The following is an 18,466-nucleotide window of genomic DNA, read 5'->3' on the forward strand; positions in this document are numbered from 1 at the left end:
GGGACAGGGTGGAACCAAGCCATGGAAAAACTGAAGCACTGGTACATCATTTAATTAATGGTTGGCTAAATGAGATTTACCGTGTCAGACAGACAGACAATAACATGTAAAAAATCTCAACACTACCATTACCAATGCCGGATTCCCTGCATTATTGGTCATTTTATTGGTTCAGTTGAGGCAAACGCAGCCAATATCATGCATGCAGAGTATTACTGAGTTTGTGTAAATTCAAAGGTTTGCTGCAAACATTCTTTACAGCTACATGTTTTCCAGAATCCAAAAAAAAAAAAATCTACAACACTGACCCCAAACTTCTCTGTACATTGTGCATCAGTTTTGAGTTTGAATCACTCGACCTTCAGATTAGAGCGTATTTTACCCTTTGACTCCTTGACTGTAGTTGATGCAACTCGTCACTTGCGTCCAGCTATGCCATGAGTTGAAGTGCGTCTGACTGCTGACATATTGCCCTCATCACTGCGAGGTCTGACCAACATTTCCTTTAGCGGAAATCCTGAAAGAGCAACACCCAAGGGCAAGATGTGGGTATCAAGACCTCCGCAAAGCAATGGCATATCATGGGCCAACCATGGCCCACCGAGGTTACTATTTGAAAGCCATCTAGTAATATAGCATGTGACAGTACAGAGGTGATGCAATGTAACGTAGCCTCAAAGTGTCCGTCTCTAAAGGTCAGTATTAAGAGACAAGAAATAATACCACAAGACCCTGCAGGTAGTTTGTCTTTGACAGACAGATGCTTTTTTCCAGGTACTAAATAAGACGATTCTTTATTGTTTTTGAGGCAAATAACATATTTAGATCGAAAAAACCCCCCGAAACACTAGAAACCCAAATAGATTGGTGAAAGCCATCACTCACAACTTCAGTACAGTGCCTTCTTTTTGAAAAACATAACAATTTGCCTTATAACGATTATGACAATGAAATGTATAACTAGGTTATTAAGAAAGCTTTGTTATGTGACGGTGATTCTATATAACACCCCTAGTGTTCAACGCAAGGATGGATGGACACCATCACAACGAACTAGCTGCTGCTTTTGGGGCAAATTTAAGTGCCCAACTTAAGTTTAGTGAAAGTGTCAGACATGCATTTTAGATAAATGAGATATACACGTTTTGAGATAATGTCACGTAATAACACAGCTAAATTGTACATTAGCTAGTGCACGATGCGCAGGATTCCTACCCAGAAGTTATTGTCAACAAATATTGTGATTGGTTCCATATGTTACACAGCTAGCATGCCTCAAATGCTACCATTGCTAACCAAAACAGTTATCTAAAAGACAATATAGATGAGGAGAAAGACAGAGTTTGCTGATTTCATCATATAGTACTATATCTATCTATCTACCTATCTATCTATCTATCTATCTATCTATCTATCTATCTATCTATCTATCTATCTATAGATATATATAGAGAGAGATAGATACAGATATATATGTATGTATGTATCTATCTATCTATCTATATAGATGTATGTGTCACTGCATTTAATCTTGATGAAAACGAAAAGTATTGTTTTTATCTGTCATATTCTTGGTTTGAACACAGTTTCATCCTTGAGTTCTGTTTATCGACGCTTTGAATTTAAACAGTGTTATATTTGCACCGCCTGATGTCACAATATTGAAATGTTATGTGGCCAAATAGATCCGCACTTACTTTAATTATCCCACTGTAGTCTGTGAAAAATGTTCTTAAATTTGTCCTTGACACATCAGATACTGGATTAGCTGGATTAATGTTAATGTCTTCAAGGTTTTTTTTTTTTTTCCTGACATTTAGTGTTGCGGCAAATATTTACAAATTTAAGGGAAAAGCGTTAGAATACACTGACAGAGGTCGTTCCACTGGCCTTCATCACTGATCACACAGTTCAGTATTTGCCTGATCGCTGAGCTACTAAACATACACATACACACACACACACGTATGCAGATATTAAGTTATAGGCAGACACACTTTTGAATAGCAATATAACATACGTGCACAGACATACACTAACATATGTCCTGAAATTAAGACGCTGAGTCTGTGAGCGTTGATTGTGGAGCAAATCCAGTTTTAATCAGATTTGACGATGAGTGGTCATAAGGAACTGAGTCATCAGCTGCAGTGAAGACAGTGAGGAGAGACGGAGACAACTGAGGGTTAAGCTGCAAACCTCTTCTGACAAAGCTTGTCTGAGAAAGCTTTAGTGGACGAAATGACAAGTGAAATATGGGGTCAACTATCAGTCATTCATCAATGAACCCGTCCTGTCATCATTTGAATTCTGAGCACTAGGCAATATTAACCTTCATAACCCCTGAGTCGCATAGGACAGCTTGGCAATGCCTAAGACTGACAGGCACAGTATCAAAGTAACTGTTGGGTGTCACTGTAATAAATGCTTTCAGTCACATAAAGCCATGGATGAAATGGTAGCAGCGTGATGATGGGCACTTGAGGAGCTCTTCATAAAAGTCTTATCCTAACTGCTTCACACCGAGGCTTTGGCAACTCTGTGTGGACTCTACAGACGTAAAATTTAAGTACTACTTTTTGTGAGGATATTTTAAAACAATTGCTAACTTTTTTGTCTCTACACTACTTGTCCTTTGTGCTCCTTTGGATAGCTGTGCCAAGGCTGCCAAGGGCCATGACAAGGCTCCGGGCTATTTAATCGTTGTGATCCATATGAGTGGACAACGTGACCTTGGTGTATAGAGGCTACTTCTGTGACCTCTGCAGACCTAAAAGTTCGCTGGCCTTAAGTTAGCCTGAGATAGAGTTACGTCCAGTGGGAGCTGGGTGATATCCACTTACTGTTATCGCCTTGTGGGAAATGACTGTGGTTGACACAAGGAACCGTGACTTCTCACACTATACAATATTAACACTGATACATGATCGGCAGGCTGCAAATGTAAACGATAGCTTTATCATGTTTGCTATCTTGGTAAAATAATAACTGGAGATAAGTCACGCCACGCTGAAGTCTTAAAATGGCGGCTCTCCTTCCCCGCATTTAGCTGGATTATATTCTCTGTTGGTAAATTACTCCCTTTGGAGAGGGAAATTAACCCAGATTTCCATATCAAAGCATTATGAATTGAGCCATTTTCCCTGCCCTCCCGTTCTGCCGAAAAGAGCGAGTGGAAGGAGCCTGCAGAAGTAGCCTGCAGTGATATGCAGGGCTGTACAGGGCTCCTTTTCTTACAGGAGCAACACTCTAACAGAGAGAATCAGCAGCTTTCTACTGAAGCAAAGAATGAGATCACTGGGCTTTTTGTGCAAGGTCAACTTCGAGGCAAGCCACATCGCGTTTAAAATTCAGTCCTATCCTCACCGAGCACTTGAAACACACTGTGCCAGCCAGGGAACCTGCTTGCCATTATGCAAAGAGGCGGCGGGCTTAAAGTAAATACGTAATCTTAATGAATGCTGAGATCTGTGGAGGTGGGAGTGAGGGGAGCCCAAGTCAAGTAGAGAAGGGTCAGAAACACAGGGTGAATAATCCTGTGTGTCAACAAGACCCGACTAGCTCTCTCTATCCCAGTCTGTAGCCATGTTTACAGTAAACAGAATTCAAAAGTTTTCTGACATCTGACATCGTTGTTCGATGGCAAAATACACAAGAGACTGCAGAACTCTTTTTCATGTAAGAAACTGTTGTTGAATACCTGGTCTTATGTGTAGGTTGAACAAATACACCCTCAGTCTAATTACTGACGGAGATAACAGAGGTTTATGATAAATCAACAGATGCTAATGGATACTAATAAGGGAAGGTAATTATGTTTCCAGCCGCGAACAAAAGCAACGCATAAAACCAGAGAATTGCACATTAAAACAATTATCCATTATGTTCACTTCTGATATTAAAGAGCCTGCTTACATTTGCTTATTTGTATTGTGCGTTGTGACCTATGTCATTGGCCCCAACTTGTCTCAGACGCATAAATTTAAAACAAAAGGACAGCCATTAGATGACATGTCACACAATATAGGGGTCTTGTTCTGGCCCCGTGCCTGCTGGCTGTGTCCTTTGCTTTGCCCACTTTGCTCTGCGAGACTGCCAGGACATTGAGCCTGACACATCAGAACTGCTGCTCTCTTCGTGCCCTCTTTCATTCGCACTATCACAGAGTCAAAGCCTGCAGAGACGAAGCTGTCCAGAGACTGAGCCCTGCTGGGTTTGACTGGGCCAAGATCCGATCAAGCCTCGAGGAGAGGGTCATCCTCTTCCCTGACTTCTACTTGCTATGATCTCTGAACCGATTCTAAAAAGGCCTCTGACTTGATTTGAGCAGACAGTCCCCCTTGAAAGCTGCCTTTGGTTTGGCTTCTGTAGCCTGGAACAGGAAGAGCAGGGTCAGGCTACACACAGGCAGGAGAAAGCTCAAGCAAAGGCAGTGTGAGGGGGGAGGGGGGGGGACAGAGCTGATAGCCATGCTCCAGGTGCAGATGGCACACTGTTTTATGTGTGGCCTCAATGGATTATGTCAGCCAAGCTACTGGAGGCATAAAATATGGAGAGATCACACAAAAACATTGTCAACCAAAATTCAAAGATTCATTAACAAAGGTCATTTCCATGACAGCAAATGCCTAATAGATGGCCAAGACTCTTGAAGTCACCATGAGGACAAAAACCAGGCTGGATAAAGGAGCCCTAAAAAATTAGGATGGGATTTTTTAATTTCACAACCTCATGAGAGGTTTCTACAGTAAATCAAATAATATACATGCAGGATTTTGTCTGTAGTGTGTAATTTGCATGAGATTTACACAAGTTGCTTTAAATAACAAATTTCCAATGTAGTGCTGTATCCAAAGCATCGCGTCACGATAGCATTTTGCATTTATGGGACACGAAACCCTCTAAACAAAGGAAATAAAAGATCAAATGGCACCTACTATACCAACCGAGTCAGAATATGTTATTCAAGGCTCCAATTATTAGCTAAAACACTCCCATTTCTGCACATTGCTATGATATGATCAAGGCAGACACTGCCCCTAAGGAGCCGGGGCTTGCAGCAACCCTGAAAACCAATAATGGTCAGAGGTCAGAAAAGGGGAAGCAAAGATCCAAGTCCCATCCTATTGTGTGACATGTTTCCTTCGCCTGCTCGCCCCAAAGGCTTAGTGTCAGTGTTAACACTTCAAACACTCAATATCTTCACAAAACACAAAGGACACAACTGCTTGCCATCCACATCATTTCTTCCAGGAACAGAGATATGGATCCTTCCCAAAGGTCACTGCCAGCTGAAGTTCCAATGATTAAGCAACGCTTTGTTGTTTGACTTTTTTCCCCGAAGCAAAATCTACTTTTAGGTGCAAATTGAGTCGATATTGTGAAAAAAAATTGGAGCACATCTTATATGTCAACTTTAAATTGTAATGGGCGGTCATTTTTCTTGTTTGATTATTTAATATATAATCAAAATGTCAATAAGGAGAAAATATATTCAGTCATATAAAAGAATCCAGTGATTGCCTCTCTGACCATAATGTCTGTATAGGTTGTAATATTGTTGCTTGAATATAATGGGATGTCTGCAACAATGATTCAAACAGTAATAATGTATAAATATGCAGAGGGCAGTCTGAGTGGGTGACTATAACGAGACTACAGCACACCTACATAATGTTCCTCACTGGAAGTTCATTCTGTTGTCTGAGGGTGATAGAGCATTCTCAGGAACTTTCCTTGTCCTGCCACTCTTGAACCCACGAACACTGTGCCTGCGAGCATTTCAGAAAGAACTACACCGCCACTGAACTCGACAAGCACGCTCCCGAATCAGTCAAAAGACAGCATTGTTACCAGACACACTGAGCCCACCCCTCCACCACTCTGCTACACATTTATGGAATCATGCACCAGAACACAGACACTGTCGTCGGCTAATCTCACAAGACCGGGATCCAATTTCAAGCAGGCACGGGTGATTCAGGAATCAATCTGGTTAGCTTTCTGTTTTTAGCCCGCTGCTGTTTTGCTCTGGGCGTAACTCAAAGGGATCTCCAGTTTCCCCCTGGAATGTGCTCCTGCTCCTAAGGTGGTGATAAAAACACCTTATTTTATGGGTCGCTGATTACTCACTGTACCCTGATGTGTGTGTGTGTGTGTGTCTATGTGTGTGTGTGTGTGTGCTGATACCAATCTTAGCGAGCAACAAAACTAGAGGACTCTCCATATTTACAGTATCCTTCAATTTTTTTGCATTTTTTTTTTTGCCCTCATTTTTTCCCCGTACCACCACCACACACACACACGCAAACACAAAAATAAAGAAAAAATCTCACAAGTGCGGCAGATAAATATATAATTGTTTGTTCGAGTGTGTTTTGCACAGTATGAGACCTTCCGATTGCTGCACCAAGTAGAATGCACTGCAGGCAGTCTCTTGAGGGAAGGTCTCATTTTCTGCCTCCCGCCGTGAAATATTCAGTCCGGCCTGAAATAATATGGGACTCGTTTCAAGGCTTAGCACTTTTCAAATATGCTGGCAATAATGGACAGGGCATCAAATGAAGCACAGCCTCTGGGGAGGGGAGCAGAGGTTTTGAATCCACAGCCAGGGTTTCACATAACACCATAGACAGTTGAAGTGCTGTCTACATATGCAGTGCAGTGATTAGTTATTGGTGGGGTGAGCCCATGAAATCCTGCCAAACAACTGAAATTCAATACTACATACGCTCCGTTCAGTTTGGTAACATACAATATACATTTATATTATTTTCTAAACACGTAAGTTTTTTTCTGCAGAGTGCCGAATGACATTTCCATATTCCTCTCCTTGCTTTTTGCATATCGTCAGAGAATCTGAATCTCATTCAGTCTTAAACAGGAGAAGAGAGAAAAATCAAGGGTGCACCAGAAATGCACAGAGATGGAGTGCAGAAGAATGTTATAGGAGGAGGGGGGCTTTGGTGAAAGGATTCAAGGATTTAACAATCCCACATCCTCTCAGCCTGTCCTTCATCTCTAATAATCAAGCTTGGCCACAGAATATCCCTCTGGATGGGAAAAAAACATGTTGCCTGTCCGCCTCTCACTCATCTTTAGACTGCCAGTCTTGGGTCTTCCTCTTGAAGTCTTCTGTCACATTTATGGCTTCAAACACGAAGCACAGCCCTTTTTTTAACCGACTGCCACGTCTTTAAAGCTGGATATCTTTTTTGTACTACATTAGCATGAGATGAAGGGCAGTGCGTCTCATGCAAAAGGAAGCCCCCGAGAAGGCTGGACCACAGACGCTGTGAACTTGTTTGTTGCTGCACACCAAAGGCCACCGAAACAAACTCACCACTTTTCAGCTGCAGGTGAAGCTGAACGTGCGAGTTCACTGTACGCCTGAATATTCACTGGCACAAATAAGACAAAAGGCGCAGCACTTGAATTGGATGTGTGCGGCTCACATATCACAGACTGGAGTCAAAACTTCGATTTTCGTAGACGGTGCGCGCACATTACCCACAAGTGTTCACAAAATGTTGAACAGGCTGTATGGAACAAAGTTTTGGAGAAGGTACAGCGTGTTGGTGTGCGAAAGTACGACAGGCTGCTCTCCTTGCAGAGGAAACACCCTCAGAGCCATGGACAAACTTCAGTGACCTTATAATTAATACATCTAACAAACTAATAAACATAGAACTTTTTAAAAAAAAAATCTATCTATCTATCTATCTATCTATCTATCTATCTATCTATCTATCTATCTATCTATCTATCTATCTATCTATCTATCTATCTATCTATCTATCTATCTATCTATCTATTTGCCTGTATGTCTGTTGATCATACTACCTCATAATTAATGCATCTGACAAAGCTAATAAACATCTATCTATCTATCTATCTATCTATCTATCTATCTATCTATCTATCTATCTATCTATCTATCTATCTATCTATCTATCTATCTATCTATCTATTTGCCCGCCTGTCTGTCTGTCTGTTTGTCTGCCTGCCTGCCTGCCTGTCGATCAAACTCACCTCCACCTATGAAAAATGTCTCAAAAACATTGTAAAGAAACACCCTACAAATACATTTCCTCTTTTATTTTGAAGGGGTTTAAAAACAAACTTCCCCCAAACTTGGAGCCTTAACAAAATACAATAATACCCCCAGCTAAATACTTTCCAAAAAAAAAAAAAAAAAAAAAAGATGGAGAAGAAGAAAAGTTCGTGGGTTTCAAAACTTTTTTTTTTTTTTTTTCTAAATAAAGGGACTTTTCTTCACTACTTTCTTTCTTGCCCGGAAGGCTGCAGCGACTGGAAGTGAAAAAGCAGGAGAAGCTCCAGACATCGGAGCGTCCACTGAGCGGCGCCGCAGCCCGCAACTTGCACGGCGCAGCCAGCCAAGCGGGCGGGCAGGGAGGCAGGGAGGAAGGCGGGCGGGCAGCCGGTGCTTCCTCCCCTGCTCCACGCTGCAGGCCAACCCGCTCTCTCACACTCCGTGTTGGGTTACAGTGACAAGGGCCCCAGTCTGAACCACGACTTTTTTAGAAAGATAATATTACAGGTAGGTGCAAGCCACGGACCGTGTCACTATCGATAGACAAATTAAGCATTGAAAAACAAGACCGTGACCCAGAAATTCTCGCTTTAATCGGGTCACCGTGCTCGTTTTCAGCACTGAGTGATAATGGCACCTCTCACTATCCTTAGCATTTGAAGTCCCCTCACCGCAACCTGTAGCTTTTGGGGCAGTGAAAATTGTCCAGCTGGACGCCTTGTATTTTCCCCTATTGGTGCCTTTTGTGTGTGTTTTGAGCCACGTACACCTGCCTGCTGATAGCTTTCAAGGTTTTTTTTATTTACTTATTTATTTATTTTTTATCTAGTTGAAGGTCAGTTTACCCCTCTAATGAGCTGCTGCTGTGAGGATTGGTATCAGCAGAGCTATAACCAAGGATGTAGATAAATGTGTACAGCCCCCTAATTCACTTGTAACTCCTAATGTAAGTTAAATGAAAGAGTAGGCTGCACTTAAAGAAACAAGAACAGACTCGTTTTCTGCAAATTTAATCACCTCTCTCTGTTTATAATAGTGGCTGTTTTTTTTTTCACTTATTGGCCTCACTGTATGTTGATCAGGGTTCACCCTTTTTTTTTTTTTTTTTTTTAAAAAGCTGCAGAATCGACCACATTATTCTGACATTGCTCTGCCATATGCTGGAGGACCGCAACCGATTTGAGCCGCAGCAACAGAAGGGTAAAATCTCTTACACTTTCTGGGGCTCGTCTGTATTGTTGCACATGTGGTTGGGGGGGGGGGGGACAGCCCGAGAAAGTCCAAGTAGGCTTGTCGGGTGTTGAAAAAGAAAAATGCCGAGATGCAAGCAGAAATCTCTCTGAAATAGGCCGAACAGAGAGTCTTTTTTGCTCCTACAGGGTTTTGTTCAGGGTTCCACTGAGGAAGCCCAATGCAAAGTGGGCCTACAGCCAACTGGGATGGATTCTAGGGTGGAACCTAAACAGATGGGAAATAGTATAAAGGTGAACACAAGGTCAATCTGAGCTTCAGTGATAAAGCTGTGGGCACTGCTCATAGCTGTGTTTTAAAAGTTGACTTAAGAAAACAGATTGTGTGGTCAGAATAAACTCTTAAGACCATATTGGAGCATGTTTTTTTTTTTTGTTTTTTTTCCAGGCTTCTTTTGTCTAGATTGCCACAGGCGGAAGCAGCAGACACCAAATGGTCAAAAAATTGTTATCATTATGTTTGTCTGGAAATCAGCAGAATGGGGGGGGGGGTGTTGATTTCCAGCGGGTGGGTTTTTTTTTTTTTTTTCCTTTGTCCCCCCTTTTTTTTGTTTCTAACCCAGATTTTCATGTTGAACAGGCCCACAGCTGATCCATCTCCCCGTGCACAATTGAGACAGAGGAGGTTAAAGCACTCTGAACGCATGGGACCATATTGCAGGTAATTAATATGTCAGCTCAATGATGAACTTCGTCAATACATCTATCAGCACACTTACTTGTAACTGGAGTAGCTCGTGGGATGCTGCAGAGAGCGCCGACTGAGAGTACATTTGTCCATTAGTAAACACTTCATAGTGTGTGTTGTGATTGGGGAGGTAGTGGGGCTCCTCTCTGTCCAGTTGCAGTCATTTTCGCCCGTCACCTCCTCATTGCTGTAAAAACACTTGCTGTGGTTTGGTAGATTAACAGAGAGCCCCCTAATGGAGTAATTACACCGAGCCAAACATCTATTTTTCACCTGTGCTCTGCCATTATTCTCTGTCCCCTATCCACTCCATTGGAAGTCACTTACTCTCCTTACAATGAGTTATCATTGACTGCCATTTAGACGTTCTGGAGCAATTTGTCTTACTGAGGCCATGCGCTGGCCTCATTGCAAAGAACAATCATTCTCCCTCCAATATATAAAACATTCATGGGGAAAAAGGAAGAGAAAATGCCCCACAAACAGATAGTAGAGAGTGGCTAATAGATACTATAAAGGTGACAGACAAGGAAAATAATGCAGGAGATTACTGGAGCAGGAACAAGTCTGCACAACCAGTACAAAAGCTTCAGGGACTGTACTGCTGTAAAAGGGGGAAAAAAAAATAAAAAAAATCCTGCACCAGACAAATGTGTTAAACGGGTACTATGGCAGCTGTTGGTGGTGGTAATTGCTGTTGTTGCAAACAAACTATGAGTCTCAATTTAAATTTTAAAAATTGTAGTCTTAAACGGGCACTATGTAGTTTTGGAGAGGAAAATTCAACCTCTGAATTTTCATATTGACGATATTATTGAGGTAATAAATGCAAACCCAGAAATATTGACTTTTTTGTTGGCATATCTGAATGAACAAGCTGTTGTCAGAGGGAAATCAGGTCCCCAGTATGCTGTTTGAAGCCTGAAAAGGTGGCAGGGTCCGCCAAATATAAACAGCATGAAACTGTGTTGTCCTTTAAGGTCAGTTTGTTTATTCAGTTTATTCGGTCATGAAAGCAAAGAGAGAGTTTGTTTATTTAGTTCGTTTAGGTATAGCAAAATCAGTCGATGAAAAATAAAAATAAAATTTCCTCCCTAAAAACTACATAGTGCACCTTTAAATATGAGGCCGTAATTTACAATATTTTCTTCATTCAGTAGATGTTTATCCATGAGATCGTTGAATATTGAGTATTATTCTCGTGTAATATTAACTCTAACACTCTGGATTCATCATTCAAACATTTTTTCTCTCCCCTTTAGTTGGTGCTTCTTCTTCTTCTTGGCTGCATGATTGTTATTGATTGACCTCAAGTTCTTGATTCCCTGCCACTGGTGTTTCAAGTATTAGATCATTTGTTCCTATGGAGTATGTAAATAGGAAACCTTTTTCATCCTTTGGCCTGAAAGTTTGCCCATTGTACTCTTATTTATGCACCAAATTAACTGGGATTGATACAAAGACTATCACATGGATATTCAAAGGGATATGAACCTTGGGCATGTGTTGAGATTCTTTAGCCTCTACTGCCATCATCTCAGCATAGTTTTATCTTAAAGTTAATATTATAGCTTCTGATAGATGATTGCGCTGTAGATCAGTTTGACGCAGCTCCCCTCAAGGCAGGCGTTTCATTCACAGACAGTGGCTTGACTGCTGTGCACAGTGCAACACACATGCATACCATGCAGCCTCACCAGAAAGGGTTAATCACGCTCTTAACTGACTGTTTTGTTAGATTAGTCCCCCTGCCTGCTTAACACAATGACAAATAACCATTATTCTTTTTCTTGCACTGATAATCGGGACAACTTAAACATTTCTTACTAGCACAAGTGAAACCATTAATCCTCAGCGATACTGCTGATAAGTGGTGACTTTGGAGTAATGGCCCTGTCACCTTTTTAAGAAAAAAAAAGAGAGGAGGGAAAATTTTAACAATTAAAACAAGATGGCCATTATATTATGTGCAACCCATCTCTTTGTGTCATCAGGAGGGGTCTGCCAGTGGTAAAAGTCTGAATAATTGAATGAGTTTTTGTTGGTTATGAATAAGAGGCCAGAAAAAATGATCAGTTTTGAATGTATACTGGGGGTAGGAGGGTTGAAAAACTTGTTCAGGAGATGAAAAATATCAGCTGTAACTTTCAACATATGACCATTTTATTGTGCCTTTTTTTAGTTTTGGCTTTATCAGAGAGGTTGGAATGGAATGAAGAGTTGTATAAAGAAAAGTGATGAAAAGCTGCTTGACTTGATCCTGACTAGCTATTCATAACAATCTTCAAACTAGTTCCCTTTTATGATCCTTTAACTTCACACGTTCCAGAGCTTTCTTATGAAACATTTCAGTCTCATGTAATGTCACGTCGACACTGAATGAAAGATAATGTTGCGTCTACAGCTCCAACAATTAGGCAAGTAATTGATCGACAGAAATTGCATTGATTACTTGTTTCAGTAAATTTTTTACAAAAAAAAGACATACATTTGATGGTTTCAGCTTCTCAAATTTTAGAATTTACTGCTTTTCTCTTGTCTTGATTTATACTCAATTGAATCGTTTTGTGCTTTGAGTAGTTGTTCGGTGAAAACAAGACATTTTATGCAGAGCCCAGCCAATAAGCAGTTTTTGGGGCCGTTGTAGATATTGAGGAGTTAAAACCATGTGGGATGCTATTGATACACCTGTAATAGGACAACACTGGCCAGTGATGTTTTATCCTGTAGGCAACAAACATATTGTATCATATTGCAGTTTTGTCTCATGGGACTTAAGATAACTTCCAGTAACTTTTGTTAACAGCTGAAGACGCTGCAGACAAAAGTGAAAAGCTAGATGAGACATAAAAGGTAGGAGTTGAAATTCATGAAGGCAACAGTTGATAGACTAACAGTATAGTGCATGCAGGTACATGCCAAGAGGAAATATGTCTGATACAGTGCTGGATGATGTGGCCTAAAAATAAGCTGATGGCGCTACACGGTATATCTTGATATTTTTAAATTTCCTCGAAAGCACTTCATAAATGAGTTTTCGATCTAATACCTTGATATCAATGTTGGGTCCATAGGGGTGCTGTCACAACACATCAACACAATGATATTCTTTATGGTAATCATCAGTAATGTGGACAGTAATGACTAAGTGGGTAAAGGCAAGCATTAAAACAAGCAGAGCAGGTAAGCTCAGAGGATGAAATCACTTTATTTCATGCTATATTGGGATATAACAGTATCCAGAATCTAAGATGATATATAGTCTCATATCAAGATTGTGATCATGTCAGGCAAATGGCCAGACCTAGTCAGATTTGACACTTAGCTTAATAGGCATATTGTCATTTGTATCCAGAATGTGATATTATTCTTACAAGAGAATGACAATGCAGTGCAGGTTAGTCTGCTTTCCCCACACTTCAGTCAGCAGTCGCACTGTGTGACGCACCGTGCACCCCTCTGAATACTTTTAATGTGTACTGGAAACACTGGTGATAACTGTTTAAATGTGAGCTAACCACCGGTGCCATGAGGAAATATTCAAAGACCTCACACAGGCTAATTGAAATTCTCTCAGTTTAATCGTCGTCTCCATCATATGTTCTATTTGTCATTATGGCTGTCTCCAGCACTAATCAGTTGTTGATGTAGCAGCCTAGAGGTGTTTCACTATAACTGACAGGATGATAATAAACACGCGTAATTGGGTTTTTGATTGATTATGATTTTAGATTATGTGCCCATTTTTATTTAACGACTTCAGGCGTCTTGACGTTAAAGGTAAAAACATTTATTAATCACACTGTAGGATTGGTTAAGGCTGTATTCTGAGTGTTATTGTCAATTTGGGGATATTAACTTTAAACACAGTTGGATTCTTTTAGACTCGATGCATTTTTTTATTAGAGTAAGATGAAAACATGTTTACTTAATTGCTCCAAGGCTGCTCAAGATGTGAAAAATCTGTTCAGGTTTGAGTTTGAATCATTTGGATTCTCATGTGTTTCATTAAGCCTACTAACTAAAAACAGGACGCTCGCTGAGAGTCAAAGTAGAAACCAATTAGCCCGTTGTATATTTACAGAGTTGGCACATAGCATCCTTAAAACAGACGCTTTTGCTACCCAATTTAATCTTTTATATGTCATTAAAATTGAATTTAAAAAAAGGGATTATCCAAACTTAACTAAAATTGATGGAAAATTTCAACATTTTCACAAATTAAAGCAACAATCAGCATCATTCCACGGCTCTGATACCAAAATATCAAAATGCATTCATAATGTTGAGTCTTAAAGTTAGTACTGGTGCTCAGGGCCATCTGGCCCAGTCCAGTTTTGAAAAACTACCTTAAATAGTCTGGGATGTCGGCCATTGGTTGGAAAATTTCATGCTCCTTAGCTTCCCACCAGACTATATCATTATCTCTATCTGTTATTGACCATATAGTTTCATCCCGCATGCCGAACTCACTATTCCTTGGCAGCTCCACAGTCCCAGGCACGTGATACTTAGTTTTTCTATGGCCGTAGCTCTGTTTTGATCAAAGGGCTTCAGGAGCCTAAGTTTCAAATCCCCCAAAGCCCATTTTGGCTACTCTTTGTTTAGCCCATTGGCATTCTGACCCCATGCTTCTCAGACTTTGAACTCAAAGCTTGGAAAAGCCGTATCGCTTCTTTAAACACATTATCAGTGGGCTAGGTTTTAAGAATATCACTAATCATCTTAAGGTTTTAGTGCAGTGTGGCAGCATCGTCCGAAGGCTCGGGGGCCCGTTTACTGGCATGGACACTGTAAGAAATGTCCTGTGAAATATACGACACCCTAATGGCAGCAAGTGTTACGCAGGTTTATGAATTTCATATCAGAGCTTCTTAAACTCTACACAGCTGCAAAAAAAATCAACTGTAACAACAATATTTGGCGTCATACCAGAGTTGGGTGCAGGTTTGTGGACACTTGATCATTTTCAGCTGGGTTGTGGCATTACAGCCTGTAGCATCCTCAATGTAGCATCTTAATACAGGATGCCACATTATTTATTCCCCTTCATTTAACTTATTTAGCTCTGAACATAAAGCTTTGGGTGCCATATTAATACTTCATCACGGAACTTGGCTTGAAGTTAAATGCTAAGTGTTAATGCTACGGTTTAATAAATAATTTATGGATCGCTGTTAAGAAGTTGGCACAGATCACTTTTTGCATTTTGAAAGGATGATGCAGCACATGCATATTCTCCAGCGACTATATAGGGAGATGTGTAGAGAGCAGATTTTAGATGAACCTACTTGATTGGTAGTGTTGCATAATCAGTGCACACCAACAGTTTAATCTATCAGTTAAGTTAAGCTGCTTGACTTATTATTAATTAATTATTAATTATTATAATATTTCATTTTTTGTTTTGCAGAAGCAGAAATCATTTTCTAAATGAATATGGTTGTTTGTCTCACTGGAAGCAGTGGTTGATATTATTGGCCTGGTGCTATTCATTGTTGAAACATTCCTTTTTTACACCCAACACCCCAGTGGTAGTAGTGGTATAAAATGTGAGCTCACCATTGACAGCTTACCACCTTCTTAAATAGAAATACAAAGTTTGACATGATTGAACTTTTATTTCATGATTTAGATGGACATATGCTGTTTTGCCCTATTGATGATCACGCTCTTTGTCTAAACTAAAATGTCGTAAATTGCATTGAGAGTGTCGGTGACCAATCAGGTGTGTTTCTGAACACATTGAGCGCTATCTGGATGAACAATTGTCCATATGTCAGGTGCATCTGCTTCATCCTATCGAACACAACACTCTACCTGCTGTGCGACTTCTAATTGTCGATGAGGATACTGATGAATACATAATATATAAACGTAAATATGTAGCGTTCTCGGCTAAATTCATAAATGTGTCTCGTGAACACATTGCGCCGTCTCTTTGTGCACCGGCTTGACAATGCACACATGTGATTGCGTGCGAGTCTGCTCGTGCCCCTTAGCTCCTCTCACACCTCTTCAATCTCATCAGCCTCCATGGTTAAGATTTGGCACCTTGAAATGCATTGTCTTCATCTGGAAATATTTCAGCTGCATTTCTGCCACTCTAAAGGGAGATGAAGATAAAGGAGAAGAAGGTAAAAACACACCCTGTTGTGTGAATCCTAGAGAAGGCCTTGAACCCTGCCATTCATCCCTTTCACTTCATCAGCTGAGTCTAATTGCCAGAGAGGACAGGATACCCAGGGCCCAATTGTTCCTTATCCTCTTTGGAGCCTCTGAGGCATGAAAAGCGAAAGGCCTGCTTTTGATCTTTTTTTTTTTTGTTAGTTTTTTTTCTCTTTTTTTCTGTCATCCCCTACTATCCTTTCCCTTAGAGTGAAACACTCTTTTCACACTGTGCCCCCTTCTTCAGCCACGCAAAATAATTATCAAGCTCTGCTTCATCAAATAATGGTAGATATTGGAGGTCATGATGGGGAGGGCCAGAGGTCTGCTGGGGTGGCCCTAAGACGTGGTGGAGCTCCCAGCTCATCTTAGAGGCATGCTCCTTAGTTGTGCCCACCTTTATATACCTTGACCCCGGTTTTCGTTTGTCTGTCCTAATGAGACCCTCTCATGCAGCCAATGCAATAGAGGTCTTGCAATGGCAGGGTTGGGAGGCCAAAGTACAATGAGACACAGGGCTGTGCTCAGACAAGGGCGCATCTGTGCTATCTTATTAAGCCTTGGAAAAGAGCTCATGCGTCTCAACGTCCCATAGGCGCTGAGAGCAAATCTATTGACACCTACTTGTCCTTTGCGGTTAACACCTTTCTGTGAGGAGGCAGGCACACCCAAGTTCTTGTTAGAAGTAATTCTTGGCGGAGTATTTAGCGAGGCAAAGTGCTTAACTCGGTTTGGGTGGCCATGTGGCGCGGGGGGATAAAGAATGCAGTTTTGTGATGATGAAAAATACCTTGGAACTAGAGAAATGACGAGGGATGTCAAAGACCAATTTGTCAAAAGCAAAACGGTCCATATATTTAAAGAAGGACACCAACCGCTCTTAACGCTTTTCTTCCTTTTGATTTTTTTAGAGCTTCAAAAGTATGCTTTAGGTTATTGTTAACCATTGTTTTCTAGAAATAATACACCGGAACAGTTGCTTATTCAGTTTTGTAGCCTTTAGTGATGGACTTGGCTATTATCCATGCCCAGAAATTTGACAAAAAATTTGAAGAGTTAAATGCTGGAGAAAACCCCTGCTGAATTAAAAAAAAAAGAAAAAGAAAGAAAGAAAGTAATCACTAAGTAATGAACAATGAGACTCAAGAAAACCAACCTTTGTGACTCACTAACAGAAGGGACAGGAGGATGAACTATAAGTAGAGCGAAATGACAAACAAAAACACAAGTAGGCAAACAAAAACCTTTAAGCAATCATGTTAAGCACGCCCAACATCTGAGCGCTGTGCGAGAACAAAGCAGGGCTCCTGTCAGCGCATCGATCCACTCCTGAAGGCACACACATCCATAGCTCTCTGATTGCTCCCTGCCTCTCGCGCCTCTCTCCCCCGCGCCTCTAACTCTCTGCGCTCCGGCTCCTTTTTCTGAGAATGTGCTTATCGATCTGGCCTACTTCGTTGGAGTTAACTCAGTGATAAAACCTGACCGAGGGCTGCCAATGGCCTGAAAGAGTTTGGGAGAGCTGGTGAGAGGGCAGGATGATAAGAAAAGAAGAAGAGGAAGAAGAAGGGAAAAAAAAGAAAAGAACGCTGGTCGCTAAATTCACGAAAATGTTTTGTCAGAATATTAAGTTGGCTGAGACAGTTGCTGAACTCTAAATATTAACCTTTAACCTTTAGCTTTAACTCAGAACCTTGAAAGTATTGAATGGTATATAATTAATATATTTATTTAAAAATGATTTGTATAGGTTGTTGTTCAAACCATACACACACATTTAATGCATTGCCTTAAAATGTTGATCAAATACATGTATTCAAACTATTTTCTTTTGTACGCTCAGGTGGCATTGACATTTTATACATGATTGTGTGGGTAGATTTGGTTGTTCAAGAATCCTTTCTCTTGTGAGTGACATCCCTGGTCAAGTACTTATATCCATCTGCTGTGATGTATGCTACTATACTGTGGTGAGGATGGTCTACACAGCGTTTTTACTCTCAGGTAAATGCTGTGTTTTGTGAAAATGCAGAAAATGGGGATGGCATTGATGTATAAATTAGCCTTGATCTTTCATTTTCACATAATAGCAGTTGAGTTAGTGGAAATTAAATGTGTCTGCCGAGTTGCACTTGCTCACAGAAAAAATAACACAATACGTGGACTGTTTTCAACAAGTGACGGGGCGACATAAGACTTTGTTGCAGATCGAGCAAAAACAACGTTGATTGTGGTGAATCTCCAAAATTGGGATACGCTTGAGTTTCCTGGTACGAGCGACTTGAAACAGCAGTGTTGCTCAATAAC

General features: G+C 40.7%; 1 long non-coding RNA gene across 5 annotated transcripts in view; it reads left to right on the forward strand.

The window, feature by feature from the left end:
* Positions 1 to 8,309: 8,309 nt before the first annotated feature.
* Positions 8,310 to 18,466, forward strand: part of LOC119025055 — a 114,740-nt gene continuing 104,583 nt past the window's right edge. For all 5 annotated transcript variants that reach the window (XR_005076678.1, XR_005076682.1, XR_005076681.1 and 2 more), the window contains exons 1-3: positions 8,310 to 8,560; positions 9,171 to 9,253; positions 9,884 to 9,964. This is a non-coding gene — a long non-coding RNA (uncharacterized LOC119025055). The remainder of the gene's footprint in view (positions 8,561 to 9,170; positions 9,254 to 9,883; positions 9,965 to 18,466) is intronic.

Source organism: Acanthopagrus latus, chromosome 8 (genome assembly GCF_904848185.1).
Source record: "Acanthopagrus latus isolate v.2019 chromosome 8, fAcaLat1.1, whole genome shotgun sequence".
NCBI classification, from domain to species: domain Eukaryota; kingdom Metazoa; phylum Chordata; class Actinopteri; order Spariformes; family Sparidae; genus Acanthopagrus; species Acanthopagrus latus.